The 14,216-nt window shown below is 43.2% G+C and overlaps 1 protein-coding gene across 4 annotated transcripts in view; it reads left to right on the forward strand.

Annotated features, from left to right (window-relative positions):
- The first annotated feature begins 11,922 nt into the window (after nucleotides 1–11,922).
- YES1 (YES proto-oncogene 1, Src family tyrosine kinase) overlaps nucleotides 11,923–14,216 on the forward strand; it is a 92,290-nt gene continuing 89,996 nt past the window's right edge. Inside the window, exon 1 of one of the 4 annotated variants that reach the window (XM_034943443.3) lies at nucleotides 11,923–13,003. The gene's annotated coding sequence lies outside the window, so the exon portion shown is untranslated. The other 3 variants (XM_034943439.2, XM_034943441.3, XM_034943438.3) reach the window with 3 other exon arrangements.

Genomic DNA, 14,216 nt, shown 5'->3' on the forward strand with positions numbered 1-14,216 from the left:
ACCCCTCCTGGGTTCAAGTGATTCTTCTCTCTCAGCCTCTCGAAGCTGGAATTACAGGCGCCTGCCACCACACCTGGCTACTTTTTGTATTTTTAGCAGAGACGGGGTTTCGACATGTTGGTCAGGCCGGTCTCAAACTCTTGGCCTCAGGTGATCTGCCCGCCTCAGCCTCCCAAAGTGCTGAGATTATAGGTGTGAGCCACCTTACCCGGCCACAATTGAAATTTATTGATATGTGGTTAAGGAACTGAGCTCTGTAAGAAAAACTGCAGGGCTGGGAACACCTTTTTAATCCGTGGAGGCAATGGAGAAAAGTGATTATGAATCAGATTCCTTATAACTGCACAAACTTGCACATATTAGTTAGCATTGCTAAGCCCCACTTTTCTCATCTTAAAAATTCATAAATTAAAATTTTATTCTGCTTTTGGTTGGCATAAATTGAAAAGTGTATTTCTCACAAATGGGATGTTTCTGACTCCCAGGGGATTTTAATTTCATTACTAAATTTATAGGACTTTGTGAGGGATTAATGAGTTATGATGACGTAAAATACTAGTAATTTGCCTGGCTTTTAGTAATTGTGAAAAAAGTGGTATCTACCTTCGAAAATAAATGAACAGAAAGCTTGTATGTGGCTAGGCACACTAAATTCTTCATAGTGGTTCTGCATTATTTCTGCTTGGCTAAAATCTCTGTTAAATGTGTTCTTCCTATGCCTTGAAAGAACTTCTAATCTGATTTTTCCAAAGTAGATTTTACAGGCTGAAAGTTCATCTGTCATTTTACATTTTATACAAGTGTTTTTTTCTCTGCATAACTTACATTTTCTTATGGGAATCATTATCTCAAGCATTGTCCAAGAATAAGATTATAGTTAAAAACACATACACACACACAACTAAGTCAGGGGTCTCCATTCCTCTGTAAATTCCATGATCAATTTGCAAAATTCTGTATAAACAGCTATACTGTTCTTACCCCATTAGTCATTAGCAGCTGGACCTAAATTTAACAACTTATAGTGTAGTATTTATTAAATAGGAAATAATGGGGAACATTTGCATGTGATTATTAAATATAAATATTCAAGATTTGAGCTGAACTGAAGGTAAAAGAACAAGATTCCCCATTGTTTGACTAAATTTTCAAAATGTTCTCATTTATTTATTTAGAGACAGTGTCTCACTCTGTCACCTAGGCTCAGGCTGGAGTGCAGTTGTGTAATCATAGCTCACTGCAACTCCCGGGCTCAAGGGATTTTCCTGCATCAACCTCCGAAGTAGCTATGACTACAGGCATGTGCTGCCATGCCTGTTTTTGTTTTTGTTTTTGTTTTTTCTTTCCATTTTTTGTAGAGACAGGGTCTTGCTATGTTGCCCAGGCTGATTTCAAACTCCTGACCTCAAGCAATCCTCTGGCCTCAGCCTCCCAAAGTGCTGGGATAATAGGCATGAGCCAACATGCCTGGCCTTAAATGTTCTATAATAGTAAAATATAGATCCCATAGCAGATGACAGCAAAAGAATGGAAATGTATGAGTAGATATAATACATCTATATAAATTGTAACAATGGAAAACATATGAAATGCATGTATACATGTACACAGTGTATGGAGGTGCATTTGAGTAGGGGAGCAATACTTCAGATTCATATAGTAGGAAAAACTACCAGGGTTGGTTCACAGAAACTGAAGCTTAATTTAAGCTGGCTCTCTTAACACTAAATTATTTTAAGTGAGTTGCCGTGTACTCACACTAAAAACAAAAACAAAACAGGGATGACCTCACAGATTGTGGTGAAGATGAATTTAAATGTGTTAGCATATAAAAGCAGGACAAGTACCTGCTAAAGAACACCCAACAAATGAGAGTTTCCGATTTTGATTGCCAAGAGATCAGAAGTTCCTTGAGAAGCCTCCAAGCAAAAAATGTTTTGTGTTTACTACTTTTTTTTTTTTTTAAGATGGAGTCTCACTCAGCCACCCAGGCTGGAGTGCAGTGGTGTGATCTCGGCTCACTGCAACCACCATCTCCCGGGTTCAAGCGATTCTCTGTCTCAGCCTCCTGAGTAGCTGGGATTACAGGCACCTGCCATCATGCCCCACTCATTTTTGTATTTTAGTAGAGACGGGGTTTCACCATGTTGGCCAGGTTGGTCTTCAACTCCTGACCTCAGGTGATCCACTCACCTCGGCCTCCCAAAGTGCTAGGATTACAGGTGTGAGCTACTGCGCCTGGCGTTTTTGCTGAATTATTAGAAGCATGGGTATATGTGTGTGCCAATGAATATGGCTATCATCAAAAAGAAGATAGGAAGACAGATAATTTGGTTTTTTTTTTTTAATTAAAATCTCATTGACTTCAGTCATCCGTCTGAATTCTGTTTCGCATTTCTCATGCACCCTGTTATCACTGCCTTCCTTGGAGACTAATTAGAACAATTGTTACCTGGGGAAAAGCACTGGACATGTTTGCGGCCAAATTCAACTGAACTAAAGTTGAAGACGTCTTTATATTAATAGAACGAAACAAAAGAAAGATGGGAGTTTTTAATTTTTCTTTATCTATTTTTTTTTTTTTTGAGATGGAGTCTTGCTCTGTCACCCAGGCTGGAGTGCAGTGGTGCGACCTTGGCTCACTGCAACCTTCGCCTCCTGGGTTCAAGCGATTCTCCTGCCTCAGCCTCCCAAGTAGCTGGAACTACAGGTGCCCACCACAACGCCCGGCTAATTTTGTATTTTTAGTAGAGACAGGGTTTCACCATGTTGGCCAGGCTGGTCTCAGCCTGGCCTCCCAAAGTGCTGGGATTACAGGAGTGTCCACCTGCCTTGGCCTCCCAAAGTGCTGGGATTACAGGGGTGAGCCACCGCACCCAGCCTACTTAATTTTTCTTAAGGGAAGATTATTTAATACAGAGTGTCCTTTTCTGTTGTTTTTGTAAGTGAAAATTTCTGCTACTCAGCCAAAACCTTGAGTCTACAGAGGGCACTGGCAAGAGGACTGATGGACCAAAGTGATTTGATGACTACGCTTCCTCCATCTCCTTTAGTGCTTTCTCCAGTATGGTTTCTTTCAGATCAGTGAAACCTTTCCTTTTTTTTTTTTTTTTTTTGAGAGGGACTCTCGCTCTGTCACCCAGGCTGGAGTGCAGTGGCATGATCTCGGCTCAATACAACCTCCGCCTCCCAGGTTCAAGTGATTCTCCTGCCTCAGCCTCCCAAGTAGCTGGGATTATAGGTGCCCACCACCACACCCAGCTAATTTTTGTATTTTTAGTAGAGATGGGGTTTTACCATGTTGGCCAGGCTGGTCTTGAACTCCTGACCTCAGGTGAGCCACCTGCCTCAGCCTCCCAAACTGCTGGGATTACAGGCATGAGCCACCACACCTGGCCTCAATGAAACTTTTCTTATTTTTTTGGACAATATTCACAACCAAAAATAGATTTGGGAAAACAGAATTGGGAAATTTGCTGGTTTAAGATTACGTAGCTACAAAAGGGCATACAATTCTGGGACTAATTATTTTAATTGAGATATAATTTACATACTGTAAATTAAACTATTAGGGCTCAATTTCTAGCTCCACCACTTCTAACTGTATGATTTTGTCTTCCTTATTAACTTATCTTTCCTTCATTTTCCTTGTCTATAAAATGAAAGAACCATAACAATTGTTCTGTTTCATAGTGTGCAGTGAGGATTGAGTTAATACGTAAAGAGTTCAGAATGGTGTCTGATGTGTGGTAAGCGTTCCAAGAACATAACCTGCAAATATTATAAGATCAAATGGAGAGTTTGCTACTACTAAATTGAATGTAAATTGACTAAATTTTATGGAGACATCACAAATCAGGAAATACAGTGGGTTTCAACCTTTATAACTGTAACCCACAATGAAAAAATATATTTTATATCATACTCAGTATATACACACAGAAAAAATAAAAGTTTTGCCAAATTATACTTAGTATATGCAGTATGCTGTGATATTTGTTTCATTTTTTAAAAGGTGCTGGTTGCCATGCACTAAATTGATTTTGCTACTCTAAGGAATTGCAACCCACAGTTCAAAAAACATTGACCTAATACAATCCCTTCACTTTACAATGGAAAAAACTGAAGTCTTTGAGAAATTGGGAAATTTGCTTGCTTAAGATTACATAGCTATAAAAGGGCATAAAATTCTGGTACCAGAAATTTTTTTAATATCGTGATATAATTTACACACAGTAAAATTCACCGTTTAAAGTGATTTTTACTATATTCACAAAGCTGTGCAAGCATCACCACTATGTAATTCCAGAATATTTTCATCGCCCCGAGAAGAAATCCTGTACCCACTAGCAGTGGAACAAGAACTTATATTTCACTTCTAGCTCAAAGATTTTTTGCATTCTCATAGTCATATATATGGATATTCAAATTGATTAGGTAAGTAAAGTTTTATTTAATAAGTATTTAATGTCTAAATAATCAAATTTATCAAATGCTTGCTAAGACTTTGCATAATTCTGTGCCATTAATCATCTCAAGCTTTTATATAAGTTTCTGTATTCTTTGGGATTTTTTTATTGTTTTTTTTTTCAAATATATGCCAGATTCTTGAGGATACATGGTAAACACTTAGGAACGGGTTCTACATACTCTAAACAGACTCAGGAAATGCTTTGTTCTCTGGATGCACAGCACACCATCTCAAAGGAAATGAGACTGGTAATTTTAACAGAGAATATGGGAGACGTCAGAGAAAAGCTTAAAGAAGTTGTTTATTCTGGAGGCTTTTATTAAACGGAGGATTATTTTCTGTTTCAAAGTTTTCAAATAGAATCCACGACTGGACAATATGTCCTTAAAAGGTTTAAGGAGAACCTGAATATTTTCCTGAATAGGAGTTCATATACATTTTAAAAGTCACTCATTATAACATAAATCAAATTTTCCAGTCTGTGGTTTTCAAAACATCCATTCCTTGGTCTCCTGCATTGCTTCTATTTTAAACTTGGAATTAATTTTACATAAAATAAGCATGAGTGCCAATTTTCTATTTTATGCCAAAATTACTAGGTCTCCAAAAGAAAAATCTCCACAACATTAGTCGTGTTTAGATAATTTAAATAGCACCCTTTAAACTGTGAGAGTCATTGCATACATTTTGAATCTTCAGTGCATGGTTGTTGATTCTTTAGTAAATGTGGTTTCAAGTATTCAGAAGAACATATACCTATGCAAATTAATGATCAGAACTCAGGGCTCAAATAATTTGAAATGATTGTAGATTAGTCCACTATAAATAAATGAATATGATAATAATGGTAATAAAGCTAGAAGGTAATCTTTTTTTTTTTACATGGAGTTTCACTCTGTCGCCCAGGCTGGAGTACAGTGGTGCCATCTTGGTTCACTGCAACCTCCAGCCCCCAGGTTCAAGCGATTCTCCTGCCTCAGCCTCCCAAGTAGCTGGGATTACAGGCACAAACCAACACGCTCAGCTAATTTTTGTGTTTTTAGTGGAGACAGGGTTTCACCACGTTGGTTGGGCTGGTCTCGAACTCCTGACCTCAAGTGATCCACCCGCCTCAGGCTCCCAAAGTGTTGGGATTACAGGCATGAGCCACTGCGAAATTTTTCTATTTTTACTAGAGATGGCCTTTCACCATGTTGCCCTGGCTGGTCTCAAATTCTTGGGCCCAAGACATCCACCCGCCTTGGCCTCCCAAAGTGCTAGGATCACAGGCGTGAGCCACCGCACCCGGCCGTGGCTAGTTATTTTAATCAAAACAAATTTAAAACCAAATTAGGTATAAACTGAAAAAAAACAGATTTTATTAGTCTCTAATGAAAACTTCCACAAGAAACCTATGGGTTTTTTACCCCCCGCACCGAGACAGAATCTTGCTCTGTCGCCTAGGCTAGAGTGCAGTGGCGCAATCTTAGCTCACCACAACCTCCGCCTCCCAGGTTCAAATGATTCTCCTGCCTCAGCCTCCTGAGTAGCTAGGATTACAGGCATGTACCACCACGCCTGGCTAATTTTTGTATTTTTAGTAGAGATGGGGTTTCACCATGTTGGTCAGGCTGGTCTTGAACTCCCAACCTCATGATCCCCCCCGCCTTGGCCTCCCAAAATGCTGGGAGTACAGGTGTGAGACACCACTCCCAGCCTGACACCTATGCATTTGAACATAAACTTTTGCCGGTGGCGGTGTCTCACGCCTGTAATCCCAGCACTTTGGGAGGCCGAGGTGGGCGGATCACCTGAGGTCTGGAGTTCAAGACCAGCCTGACCAACATGGAGAAAACCCGTCTCTACTAAACACACAAAATTCGCTGGGCATGGTGGTGCATTTCTGTAATCCCAGCTACTTGGGAGGCTGAGGCAGGAGAATCGCTTGAACCAGGGAGGTGGAGGTTGTGGTAAACCGAGATCGTGCCATTGCACTCCAGCCTGGGCACAAGAGCGAAACTTGGTCTCAAAAACAAACAAACAAAAAAACCCATGAAGTTTGGTAGGATATTAATTTCCTTATCTCTGAAAATAAATTTTAATAAAGTATTTGAAAATCTATTAATGTTCACACTCCTTGGATTTCAGTACAATGTGTCCTGGTATTTATCTCTAAGTTAATAAAGTCATAAGATCTCTCTTGGCCAGGCGCGGTGGCTCATGCCTGTAATCCCAGCACTTTGGGAGGCCTAGGCAGGTGGATCACGAGGTCAGGAGGTTGAGACCATCCTGGCTAACACAGTGAAACCCCGTCTCTACTAAAAAAAAATACAAAAAATTAGCCAGGCATGGTGGCGGGCGCCTGTAGTCCCAGCTACTTCGGAGGCTGAGGCAGGAGAATGGCATGAACCCGGAAAGCGGAGCTTGCAATGAGCTGAGATCGCGCCACTGCACTCCAGCCTGGGCAACAGAGAGAGGCTCCCTCTCGAGAAAAAAAAAAAAATCTCTTAATATAGGCCAAAAGACACAGAATTTATCAGGAGGCACTCTGTTTTATGAATGAATGAGCTGATTTTTAAAATATTAAACAATCTTACCTAGTGTTGGGCTATTATTAACTGTTAATGACTTTTATCATTGAGTTACTATGGAAGGTTTAACTATACAGTTACACAGAGCAGATTAAAATACGAACCTTAATATTGGTGTAACTTGGACATTTTGTATTTGGTAAGGTAATTTATGCATGTATATGGTCATTTCCCATATTTGGTTCTTTGTTGGAAGACCATGATTTTAGGTAGTGTCGATGGAAGTTTGACTTGATAGATGCAAATAACTAATCTCTCCAGAAAGTCATATTTAATACATGCTTTTTTTTCTGAAATGAATTCATTCTTTTTAGGCTAGTCTCTCATAAATCTGTTTGCTCCAACCCTTTCTTCGGGATGTGAGATTGTAATATAAAGAAGGATTTCCTATGAATTTGTACACTCTCACATTTCTTAGCTATATCTTCCTAATTTTAAAGGCAATTTACCCATTTTTATGATTCCAGAATTTAGAGAAATAGTATTTTACATGGTCACTGAAATAACATTTAAATATAATTTCTTTTTTGGAATCACAGTGACTTTGAGTAGAATAGGTTTTGGAGCATCTCCTCTTATTAGTTGTCTGTTGCTTAACCCCTCCAAGCCTGAGGTATCCAATCAGTAAATGGTGATAATACTACCAACCTCCAAGGTTATTGTGCAGATTCAGTGAATGATGTAGGTAAAGCACCTGGCATATAGTGAAGGCTCAATAAAAAGACAGCCATTGCCACTGCTGTTGTTTATCAATCCTCATGTCTGCACTGATTAATTCATTCATTCACATGACGTAAAACACCTTTCATCAAAGCATGGGTCTTACATTAAACATTTGTTGCATATGTGCTTTCCTTAGAAAAAAGAAACATTAAGTAGCTATTTCAAGTAATCAAAAGCCCTTTTCATATACAAGTCAAAGAAGATGAACATAGTTTGTTAATATTAAATGTTTTATTGTTTTTTGTTTTGTTTTTGAGACAAGAGTCTCACTCTGTCGCCCAGGCTGGAGTGCAGTGGCGTGATCTTAGCTCACTGCAACCTCTGACTCCCAAGTTCAAGCGATTCTCCTGCCTCAGCCTCCAGAGTAGCTGGGATTACAGGCGTGTGCCATCATGCCTGGCTAATTTTTGTATTTTAGTAGAGATGGGTTTTCACCATGTTGGCCAGGCTGGTCTCAAACTCCTGACCTCAAGTGATCCACCTGACTCGGCCTCCCAAAGTGCTGGGATTAGAGGCGTGAGCCACCGCGCCAGGCCTGTTTTACTCTTTACATCATATAATATCTCTAGTCAGAATTTAAAATTTGCTCAATGTGAAAAATAAGGATCTATACAGCCAAAAATGCATAAAGAAGATTTAGCCTTAGAGAGGAGATTAAAACAAGGTTTTCAAAAGCATGGATTTATTCTAAACACATTTAAAAAAAAACCCCAGTTACAGTGTTACCTTGCAAAACATCTAATACAAATCTCCTTAATACTAACCTTTTATGTTTCATGATCTGATGTCCGTTAACTTTAAAGATAAGAGCTTGATTTATAGTTTCTTTTCTAAACACTCAATGCAGGTAAACAATCTACTTTAACTTCTTGCCTTCAAGCAATGTTATGTTCTACTTTTCATAACCCATTTGTAAAGATTTCCAGGAAGTAGCAATCTGGTAGCAATTTTACTGGTTTCTAAACTCAATGTCAGACACTGACACGACTATATATCAGCTTAATATTTCAGAAAAGTATGGGCCAAACACTTGCTAATGACTACAGGAATTGCAAATACAGACTCAGGAGGAAATTGTAAGCTGATAGGGCAGAGATATGAAATGGTTTTCAACGTATTCTAACTCCAGTTTTGCAGTGACTGTTGCCTGAATTGTGTTGAGGATTCTGAGGATGGTATTAATGCTCTGGGGGAGAGTATATGCTATGCCATAGTCTAAAAGCCATGACTGCCATGGGCAAGCAGGAGGAGAGACTGACCTGCCAGCTCTGTTCTAGGTTTGGGGTCTTATATGTGACAAAAGTCACAAGTCTCAAGTCTCAGTGTTAGGGTCCCACAATCTCTTATCTCCCACCTCTGGCTGTGCCTGCTTCATCCTCTGTGAAAACTGGATCCCCCATCCCACTCCCACTGCCTCTCCAAGCACGTGGCAGGAGATGCCACCCTCACAGCTCCCGAGTTTACTGTTGGCTGCACAAGTAAGTAGCAAAGACTAAGTAATGGTTTTCATTTGCAAAGAACAAAAATGGTCTCTATTGAAGCATAAAGGGAATTTATTGGAGGATGGTAAGAATCAACAGGAAGACTAGAGGAGCAGGCTCAGGCAGGAAGCAAGGAAGGCAAGACAAAGTCCAGGTTCTGCCACAGGGATGGTATGCTCATGATGCAGGCACCACCAGCACTGGAATCCTCTACCCCTGGACACTCATCTTCTGCCATTTGACTCAACTCCACCATGGTTACCATGAATAATCACTAACCGAGTTACTTTTGTGTTACTCCTCAAAATTCAAACTTTCAGCCTAGAGCCTGGGATTACCAGTACTCAGATCATAGGCCTACATGCCACCTATCGAAGAATTAATTCTCAGAGAAGAGGAACTTGAGTTAAACAGGTACCCTCAAGAGGTGTCCACTACAGGCTGTATCCTACTCGGCAGAGGGCATGTAAGAGGATGTAAGGTGCTCATCTGGCCTAGAAACTGCTGTCACCAAACAGAGTGAGAAACCAAGCTGAGCCTATGAAAGTCTGAAGCTGTGGGTAAAGCTACCTAGGAATAAGCAGAGTGGTACCAGAAGCTAGAGCTGAAACCAGGGACTTTGGTAGATAAAACAGGCCTGGGTCAAGCTGCAGAACTAGAAAGAATTGAAGTCAGAAATAAAACAAGAGATGTCCCCAAAGTAGATTCCAGAAGCAAAGACTATACTGCCAGAAAATAGTTCTGGAGCGGAGAAGGCATACTCAGCACAGGGTTAAATTCTAAGATTGTAAACCAGGTAGTGAAGAAGTGAAAAGCTAGAGAGAGCAACAAAAGGGAGCAAGATGGAGACAGACTTGCTGAAGTTCATGTAAGATTGCCATGTTTGACATTTATTAATTGCAAGACACATTTGATTGACAAATATTCATTGCAGGATATGTCCTTCTATATCCATTTATTTATTTATTTATTTATTTAGAGACGGAGTTTTGCTCTTTCACCCAGGCTGGAGTGAAGTGGCATGATCTCAGCTCACTGCAACCTCTGCCCCCGGGGTTCAAGCAATTCTCTTGCCTCAGCCTCCCGAGTAGCTGGGATTACAGACGCATGCCACCATGCCCGGCTAATTTTTGTATATTTTTTTTTTTTTTAGTAGAGACAGGGTTTCAACATGCTGGCCAGGCTGGTCTCGAACTCTTGACCTCAGGTGATCCACCCACCTCAGCATCCCAAAGTGCTAGGATTACAAGCTGAGCCACCATGCCTGGCCCTCAATATACATTTACTTAGGTTGCTTAGACAGTCCTTTCCCAGTTGAGGGGAAATAAAACTGTAATATAGAAACCTCAGTCCTTGAGGCAATGAAGACATCAGGAGCATTGAGAACTTGATGAGTTGGTGCATTTCTCCACTGAGCTTGGCACAATAGGCCTAACACTCAAGGAGAAATACCTTCCTTTTTCCTGATCTTCCAAATTAATCCTTAGAGAGGGGTACTCATATTCTTCCTAACTGGGCATAGGAGCAGTCTTGGCCAGGTGGAGGCGGCAAAGCCAAGGTGGTGCAGTCAATGTCAGGCACTGAATGGATTTGAGGAAGGTGGTGAGGGGATGGTTGTTAGAATAGAAAAGAGGCACCTTGTGTAGGGCTGCAGGCTTTTTTACTGTTACCAGGAAGAGAAAATCATCATAGCCTCAGTGGCGGAAGCAGCAGCAGCAGCATATCACTGATAGCACGTAGGAGAGGTTTATCCTAAACAAAAACATTTCCTGGTAGAATCACAGGTTCCAAGGTGGTACTGAGTGGGCCCTAGTTCAACTTTCAGCTTTTCAAACTTCCAGCCAAATAATTTTAAGCATTAATCAACTTACATAAATGAAAGCATTTTACTTTTATAGGGACCTAACATATCTCATAAAGTTTGTTTGTTTAAAGATTTCCCCTAGCTTTTTCCTCCAGCAGACATTTCCAGGGGTTTCAAGACTTAAGTTCCTTATCACTCCCTAACACACATGTACATACCACACCTCTATGCTGTGCAGGAGGGAAAAGTAGGGGCAAGCTTATTTGTCCGTTTCAGGATGAACAGATTAAAAGCAATTTTTGTTACACCAAACTCAGTAAGACTTTCCAGTTTTCTCTTCCTCATTAAAAATTTTTTAAAAAAATATTCCTGGAAACAAGTGAGCCACTAAATGTAAGATTGAAAACTTTCCAGGTTATTTACAGACTGAAGTTTGACATTGATGAATATACTAAAAAAGAAATCAGGGAATGTGGTAATAAAAAAAAAAAGGGAGGGCGAAGAGAAGCAAACTCAGTAAGTCAATGTAATCCATAACTTGTAGGTGACATTCTGACATACTCTCCCAACTTTAAAACTCCATATAGAACATCTTCAAAGCCACCTTACCCCTTAAACTGGGGCAAACTACTATTTCATTTCATTATTATTTTTTAAAATATATTTTACTAAATAGATAGGAGGTCTCCCATGTTGCCCAGGCTGGTCTCCAACTCCTAGACTCAAGTGATCCTGCTGTCTTGGACTCCCAGAATGCTGGGATTACACGTGTGAGCCACTGGGCCCGGCCTATTTTAGAGGTGATTTTTGAGACTGAGTGTTTAGGAAGACGAAAATATCTCTATTTAGTGAAGAAAGGCAACAGCTCAAGGAATTTTCTATTTTAATAAAAGCTGAATATAGACCTACATAAAATTTTAAAGCCCTGAGACAGTCAATGACAAATGAAGTTTTAGTAGCTAAAGAAAATACAGCATCGTTCCACATTATGTGTATCTTTAATGCCTACGCCTACCTTTCGTTCATTTAATGAGCTGAAGAAAAAAATGTTCAAACCCTTATATGCATTTCCTTAAGTTCCTAGAATACCGGAATACTGACACATATGATTGCACTATTTCGTATCTGTCGAAGATGATTCTGAATTTCACTAAAAACCGCAAAGGAAACCAATAGTCACACAATAATTCTGATAACCCCACCAAAGAGGAAATAAAGAGAGGAAGTTACTCTAAAAGTCTGATAGGGCAAAAGTGACTGCAGCAGAAGGGCCTCAAGGTTCAGTCCATGAGGACCTTGATTAACCTTCATCTTTACGCCCCCACCCCATCCTTCCGGGTCCTCCCCCTTCTTCAACGACTGGCTTTACAAGGCTCATAGGAAAGGTGCGTGTATTCAGACGGACACGATTCCAGCTGTGGCTTCTCCACTTTCAGGGTCGCTGTTTCCACAGTTGTCAAGCAGGATAACCATACTTGTTGCACTTCCCTCACTGGGCTGCCGCCAGCATCATATACAAAAACGCTGTCCCAACATAAGCCAAAGACACCATTACTGGGATAGTCGCCAAACAGAACTCAGCTTCGGTTCCCCTCCCGGCAAGGCTGGTTCGACCTACAGTCAACAGGAAGCTCCTGGGGGCAGGGACAGGATCCCTGCCTCGGAAGGAGACAAGACGTGAACGTTTTTTGGACGGCGATCAGAATGGTGATGAGGGTGTGAGTAACGCCCCCGGCTCACGCGGTTGGGCTTGAGATTTTACTACCAACGACAAAGGGTGCGGAAGCATAGCGCTGAGAAGCAAACAGCCAACCAAAAAAACTCAACCCCGTCCTCCCCAACAAAAGCAAGCCCCAAAGCCCTGGCCACTACTGAGAGCTGGGCCAAGGAAAAGAGAAAGGCAGAAGGGCAGAATCGGAGCGCTCCATTCAATCTCCGCGGCAGCCGAGCGTCGGTGGGTTCGCGGGTGGGAAGGGGCGCCGCGGGCCTGGTCTCCGGGCAGGGAAGCACCTCCTCCTCACGCCCCCTCAGTCTGCACCGCCCCCGGGAATCCGCCCCGGACCCCGCCGCCATGTTGGGTCGGGAGAAGTGACACGGACCGGTCGCCTATCCTGACCACAGCAAAGCGGCCCGGAGCCCGCGGAGGGGACCTGACGGGGGCGTAGGCGCCGGAAGGCTGGGGGCCCCGGAGCCGGGCCGGCACGGCCCGAGTTCCGGTGAGCGGACGGCGGCGCGCGCAGGTACCCGCAGCCCCCGCCCCGCGCCCGCCCCCGCTAGAAGTCAGGGGGCGGGGCCGGGGGGGCGGAGGAGGTGGAGAGTGAGGCCGAGGGGTGGGGAGCCCGGGAACTCCCTCCTCCTGAAGTAACGCGTCCCGGGCCGGCTTTGCCGTCGTTGCTGCCGCCGGGCGCCCCGGGACGAGGAGGTGGAGGAGGGAGAGGGCCCGCGGGCCTCGCCTCCGCCCTCCGCCCCCTCCCGCCACCTCGAGCTGCGGTAGCAGCGACTCATGAGAGCGCGGCCGGAGGACAGGTAAGGACCCGGTGGGGCCCCGCGGGCGGAGGGTTACACCTCTGCCCGGACAGGGCTAGGCCCCAGCTTTCGGAGCCGCCGCCGCCGCCGCCGCCGCCGTTCCCCGCCCCCGCGGGCCCGAGTCGGGAAGTTGGGAAGAAACTTCTTCCCTCCCCCGGATCGCCCGGCGGGCTTGTCTCGTTCCCCTCGCTACCTGCTCGCCCCTGACTCGGTCTCTGCCGTGTCCAGACCTGCCGGGTCCCGCCCAAGTCCGACCTGAGGTTCCAGGGACGTGGGGACACTCCCCACCCCTTGTCTTTGGGGTCGTGTGGACCGCCCGGCGACGAGGAGGAGAGGTTTATTTTTGCCCCTACGGCCGAAGTAGGGGCGAGGGAAGCGGCCCCTTTGGGTCCTAAAGGCTGGGGGTCTGTGTATCGGCCGACGCCGGTAGCAGCTGTGCGGGGAGAGGAGCGGGTGTGTGGGGCGAGTGGATGAGCCTTTCTGGCTTTACTTGGTTTGATTGAAAACCGCAACATGTTTAAAGTTTTCCTTTGTTTTGGATTGGGGGTTGGGAAATTTACCATTCAGCGTCCACTTTTACGGAATCATGCCACTCCGCCTCCCGTTGCGTTCGGTTCCCTGTCCACATGTGTTAAAGAAAA

Source organism: Pan paniscus, chromosome 17 (genome assembly GCF_029289425.2).
Source record: "Pan paniscus chromosome 17, NHGRI_mPanPan1-v2.0_pri, whole genome shotgun sequence".
NCBI lineage: Eukaryota > Metazoa > Chordata > Mammalia > Primates > Hominidae > Pan > Pan paniscus.